General features: G+C 37.2%; 1 protein-coding gene across 2 annotated transcripts in view; it reads right to left on the bottom strand.

Annotated features, from left to right (window-relative positions):
• Positions 1-6,308, bottom strand: part of acadl (acyl-CoA dehydrogenase long chain) — a 27,963-nt gene that overhangs the window by 2,500 nt on the left and 19,155 nt on the right. The window lies entirely within an intron of this gene.

The raw sequence follows: 6,308 nt of genomic DNA, 5'->3' as shown, positions 1-6,308 counted from the left end.
CAACCGTTGACCCCTGCTGCTGGGCCTGAGAGTACTGCTTCCTGTTCAAAGACACAGAACGGAGTCCGTTGAAAGAAAAAGTTTCCCCACAGCATGATGTTGCCACTACTACTTTTGCTTAAGGTTCAAAAAGTTTCATTTTGAAGCAGAAAAATTCTCCATATTTTCCTTCCCCCGCTTTGAGCTAACTCTTTTAAGAAAATACACTTAATTTTGTATTTGTAAACTTAGAAATAAAGTTTTAAGGCACTGATAACATCAACTGACGTCACAGCTAACTATGAACGAAGTGTGTCAAAGGTTATTGTGACCTATTTATGACACAACTGAATTAAATAGTGTTTGACACTTTTGCCACAGTGTGGCGTGAAATATGACAGCAGTAAAACACAAGATATATTTTTACGTGAAAAACTGTGATTCCCTCCCCCCCACATAGCAGATACTTTGTTTTAGGTATGCCTGGTAGTGAGTGAGAAAGGAAGTGACGTGTTTCACCTGGCAGCAGCTGCAGACAACACCTGTCCACCTCGTCCAGAGACATTTCTAAATCCAGAAAAGCCCGACTGAACAACCTTCCTTAGAAACATCTTCAAGCGACACAAACACGGAGAAGCGAGAAGAGCAGAGATCGTCTAGCTCGTTTGAAGACTGATCACTCGGTCGTTTTATGCAATTAATGCAACAGAGATGTTATTATTTTTTTATTCAATATTTTACTTAAATTAATACACGTATTTGCAGTTCACTATGAAATGAAATTAAGTACACGAACATTTCGCGTGATTTCACGTTTGTCCACAAAAAGAAGCACCAGAGTGAGTCCTCTTGTCCTTCGGTATTCCTTATGATTCTTCTTTTAGTAAAAGAAACAGGCGGATTCTTACTGCGTGCTGCCACCTAGTGGTAAAAACTAAATAAACATCAATATTCCAGATATCTGCTTCTAAATTAATTAAAAATATCAAAAATAAATAATATAGATTAATACATAGATTTATGTTATATTCAACATTGTTTAAAGTGTCATCAAAAATAAATAGTTTGTTTCTTTTTTTTACTTTACAGACTGTATTTACTTCATCTTATTACCACAAGGAGGCAACTGTTTTTAACTTTAGGGATGAATTGGAGACAAAATTGAAATATAAAATGATTCTGAGAACCAAATGTACACAAAAATTATCCGGGTATGACTGAGCCATGCTCACACGGGTCACCTTTCTGCCGTTATCAGATAGATTCAGGTTTCTGTGAACTGTGTTTGAGTCACAGGTGAGACTGCAGAAATCTGAAGGAAAGAACAAACAATTCAGCTCTGTGCATATTATTATAAAGATACTTAAAAAGGTTTAAAATGAAAGATTTTTTATGATCATAATCTCACAGATTTAGAAAAAGGAGAGCAGGTTATAGACTTTTTGAAGTCCAAATCAAGGTAAGCAGAATACGTTTGCCAATTTATTATGAAATGGATATGCAGATATGACTATACCAGAAATACTCAAATACAAGTAATTTTACCACAAGTTAAAGGTTTGTGTCTTAGTTTGTCAATCCAGCCGCTGAAAATTTAAGTTCCATTCTGAAATACATTCTAATAAATACTGGAAATAAATGCAGTAGATACACTCAAGCAAAAACGTGAGCTCTAAAGGCTGAATGTGGAATGTGGTTTCTTGTTTTCAAACCAGGGCATATCGCTGTCCAAAACTTTATTCATTTCAGTTTATTTATACAATGACAGCTCACAATATGTCATCTCAAGGTACTTTACAAAAACAAACAAACAAACAAACAAACAAACAAACAAACAAACAAAAAAAAAACAGAAAAAAAACCCAGTCAATCCAGTAATTTACATTCCAGCTGATCCTAGTGTCTAAGCAATGCAGCCAAGTTCAGTTCATTATTTCTGAAGTTTCTGTCTAAGGAAATCCAGGAGATTGAGGTATTCACTCCTGCTGGCCCTCCTGGTCAGGAGGAGTCAGGGAATACAATCTTATCTGCATTTTGTGGACTTAATGATAATACAGCTGTAGGCTGGTCTACTACCAGGATCAGAAGAAGGCTACTGAATGTGTAATGGTTGAATGTGAGCTGTTTTAAAGTGATCCAGGATTATACCTGTTTGGATTTTGATTGGAGAATATGGGAAATATTGCCATCTTGTCCTAACTTTTAGCACAGGAACCTCCCTCTGTGATAAAAAGGGAAGGGGTTTAGTAAGATTTACTAAAATTCACAGAGAAACTATTTAAAAATACTATCAAAAGTACAACTTCAGAAAAGTATTGTTTATATTTTTAAAATGCACATTTAAAATATACATTATTACAAATACATGCAGAGTATTTTTAAAAAGATTATCCAGAGTATAATTTTAGCAATATATTTAAATAGAATTTAAAATATACTTTAGAAAAAATATTTTTAGAAAGTGTACCAAAAATAAAGACTAAATGTCACAGAAAACAAAACTTTGACAGAACATAAATAAAAAATAGCTGTAAGCTCAACTATGTTTCTTAATAAATCCAAAGAAATCCACATAAGCAAATGAATGGAATATCAGGATATTAACCAGTAAGAGAAGATCTAAAATTAGTTTAAATGAGGTAAACTTTAGAGTTGGACACAAACTGACTTCCATGGTTTATCATAGCTGTCCTAGTTAAAGCAAACTGGTTTATCTATTGGTTTATACCAGAACAAATGGTCTGAAAACAGAAAATATTATCTTAGAATCATGAGAATTTTCTGTGATCCTGAACAAGCCAACGACTTCAACCAGAGGGTGTAAAGAAAAAAAAACCAAAAAAACAATGTAGCAGTGAGATACCAGGAAACTTGATATTTTGGTTTAGACAAGGAACCAAAATATTGATTCAAAAAGAAAAATCAATGTTTTTTTTGCTTCCCTTTGGGGATTTGAATACAGAGAACCAGCACTGCTACCAACTGCAGTAAATCTGGACGATTTGGCTGAAAGACATCACAATGTAACGCTTTATATGCGTCGACGTAGATTATTGATATGTTTTTTTATTTGAAATTATGCCAAACTGGTGGCCTGACATTTCCAGTTTTATCCACAGTTTTCTCTGTTTTTTTCTATGAGGAACAGTGGAGAAACCTGAAACTGCTGCTGTGCAAATTATTCAACAGGTTACTGCTAGGCAACCACCGAATGAGTGAGTTAGTTGAGCCTGCTGGTTAGCAGTCTATTCTGTCGGACAAAGGGAAATCCAGGAACCTGAAGTGTACAACAACCCAAAGCCAAACCCAGGATAGAGAGGTTCAGTGAATGTGGTGTTGAAGGTGTGGAGGTGGACCAGGGAGCCAGAGGAGACTCTGTAGAAGGACAGAGTACCAGCAGGACAGTCTACGTACACCGCTACTCTGTTAGAGACGGAGGACGACGACGCTGAAACTGTCGTTTCAGCTTTATTTTGAAGGACAGAAAATACTCCATTGTCAGAACACCTCAGACTCCAGGAATGATCATTCCAGGCAAACAGACAGTTGTGAGTGTTTCCTTTCCTTTCAATCTTTTTGTAGCTGACCGCTAGGAGAGCCTGTCCCCCCCACTCCACTTCCCAGTAGCCACGACCAGACAGGCCATCGCGACACAAAAACTGAGGTGGAACATCAAATCTGTCTGGGTGATCGGGGTACAGCTCGTCTTCCGCCACATGCGTCACTTTCCTTCCATCGCCAGAGATTCTCATCTTTCTGCTCACTGTGTTTGTGTCGATGGAGAGCTGACAGGAGTCTGATGGAGACAGCAAACAATCCAGATTCTGTTCAGGATTTTTCCTCATTTATTTTTTCCTGATTTCTAAATCTGAGCAGGTTTGTTATCATGAATTAGATTTAAAAAAAAAAGGACTTACACTTCCTCAGACCCGGGGTCAACCACTGGACTCCAGCAGGCTCCACCCTGAAAGGACAAGAGATAACATGTTCAGCCATCAGTTGAATATTAAGACAAATAAATGGAAGCAGGGACTAAGACATCTAGTATTGTATTATAAAACTATGACTGTAAAAAAGAAAAACAAATTTGCTTTGTTGCACCCGAGTAAAAACGGAATAATTTCAGCTGAATGTAGCAGGTAAAAAAAGTTCAAACTAACAGGTAATTAAACACTTCAACACTTTGGGATACTCAATACCTTTTTACCATCTGAATCTCAAATAATGTAAGAACACAAGAAACAATATTGAAAACACAAACTACCAGATTTTCCTTCTTTATATTTTGCCTCTTCTCTACCTTCATCCAGCCTTTCTTTCAGGAAACCTTTGAAATGCTACTGGAGAAAAATATGGTTCTGTACTTAAAAGTGTATCACTTTTTGCTGATGAAGTGGAACACTACTACTTTACAAAAAAGAACAAAACCAAACATCTGTTGAGCAAGCAGAGAACTTTGAGTTGATGTGTAAACTACTAGACAAACAGTGACAGTAATCAGTGACTTGTCAGGATTGCGAATGCATAAGATTCCAAGCACTTTGATGTGGTTGTTGGTACCTACTTTGCTGCAAACTGTTTTAGACAAAAGGATAAAAAAAAACACACTTTCTGTACCTGAGATTTTCAAGTGTGCAACCAGGATCCTCCAGGTGAGCAGAGAGGACCTCGACTCCTGTGTTTCCTGGATGATTGTAGCTCAGGTCCAGCTCTCTCAAGTGGGAGGGGTTAAAGGTCAGAGCTGCAGCCAGAACCAAACAGCCTTCCTCTGTGACCAGGCAGCCAGATAACCTTCAGTGTATACCATATGATAACCATGATTAAGTTGGATAAAGTTGTGTTTGTCTCTTTGGATTCTACCTGTTATGAGTAACCCTTATATAAATTGTCAGTTCACATAAAACCAGATATTGATTTGCACATAGCAGCAGGAATTCCTTCTAAATACTGAAAAAAATGATAATATGGCTCTCTGCCTTTTTCTGCTGCTTATTTCAATTTCATTACACATAACTTCATTTATGTTCTTTTTATATTTTGTACCCAATATGTGGATTACTGGGGTTGAGGCTGACACCTGGAGTCAATTTCCAGTCAATAGAAATATTAGAAATATGTTTACTGAGTAAACAACAAGCTTGTTTTGTCTTGTTTTTACATTCCATATATTTGTGTTTTGCTCTCTGTGTAGCTTATAGGAAACCTAAAGTGAGATTCTCCCTTCAGACTAGCAGTCAAAAAAATAAAAACATAAGTTGACCAAGATGCTGAATAAATCTACATCTGTAAAATGCAAACAGACATAAAATATTTATTTTATATGATTTTATAATACTGGATGTTTTGGGGACTGCAGATGCCAATTAGCATTTATAGCTTTAACCTGGTATAGTACATATCTTCTTCTGTGGTTAATATATGCTGTTCAAATTTAACAATCAATTAATTCATTAAATTTTAAATTTGAAAATGTACTAGTCCTTACCTCAAAATTTGGAGTTTGCAGGTAGGAGTCTTCAGTCCAGCAGCGACAAGTTTTACTCCCTCATCCTGCAGGTTGTTGTTACTCAGGTCCAACTCTCTCAGGCAGGACAACGGAGCGCGGAGGACTGTAGACAACGCTGCACAGCTTCTTACTGAGAGGTCACAGACACTCAGTCTGCAGTAACAAAAACAAGGCTGGTAAATGTTTTTTTTTTTTTATGTAAAAAATAAAGAAATGTGTTTTAAGGAAAGTTTGATTATTTACAAAGCTTTGCTTGAGATTTTGATGACTGGCAGCAGCCTTAGGAAAGCCTCTTGCGAGGCGGAGTACTTCTTCAAGTCGAACTCATCCAGATCTTGTCCTGATGATAGAAGGATGTAAGCCAGAGCTGACCACTGAGATGGAGACAGTTCATCTTTGGAGAGACTTCCTGAACTCAGAGACTGTTGGATCTCCTCCACTAGAGAACGATCATTCAATTCATTCAGACAGTGGAACAGATTGATGCTTTTCTCTGCAGAGACATTCTCACTGATCTTCTCCTTGATGTACTGAACTGTTTTACATCTGGTTTCTGTGCTGCTTTTTGTCTGAGTAAACAGGTCAAGCAGGAGACTCTGGTTGCTTTGCAGTGAAAGACCCAAAAAGAAGCGAAGGAACAAATCCAGGTGTCCATTTGTACTACCTAAGGCCTTGTCAACGGCATTCTCATGGAGTGATTTGGGTTCCTTTGTTTTTGTTGTAAATTTATCTGAGGTTGGTTGGTCTATTTGCATCAGGTTGACTCCAGAGTTGATGAAGGTCAGATGGACATGAAGAGCAGCCAGAAACTCCTGAACACTCA

This window comes from Poecilia formosa, unplaced genomic scaffold, assembly GCF_000485575.1.
Source record: "Poecilia formosa unplaced genomic scaffold, Poecilia_formosa-5.1.2 Scaffold58, whole genome shotgun sequence".
In the NCBI taxonomy this organism is placed as follows: Eukaryota; Metazoa; Chordata; class Actinopteri; order Cyprinodontiformes; family Poeciliidae; genus Poecilia; species Poecilia formosa.
This window is presented reverse-complemented; position numbering and strand designations above follow the sequence as displayed.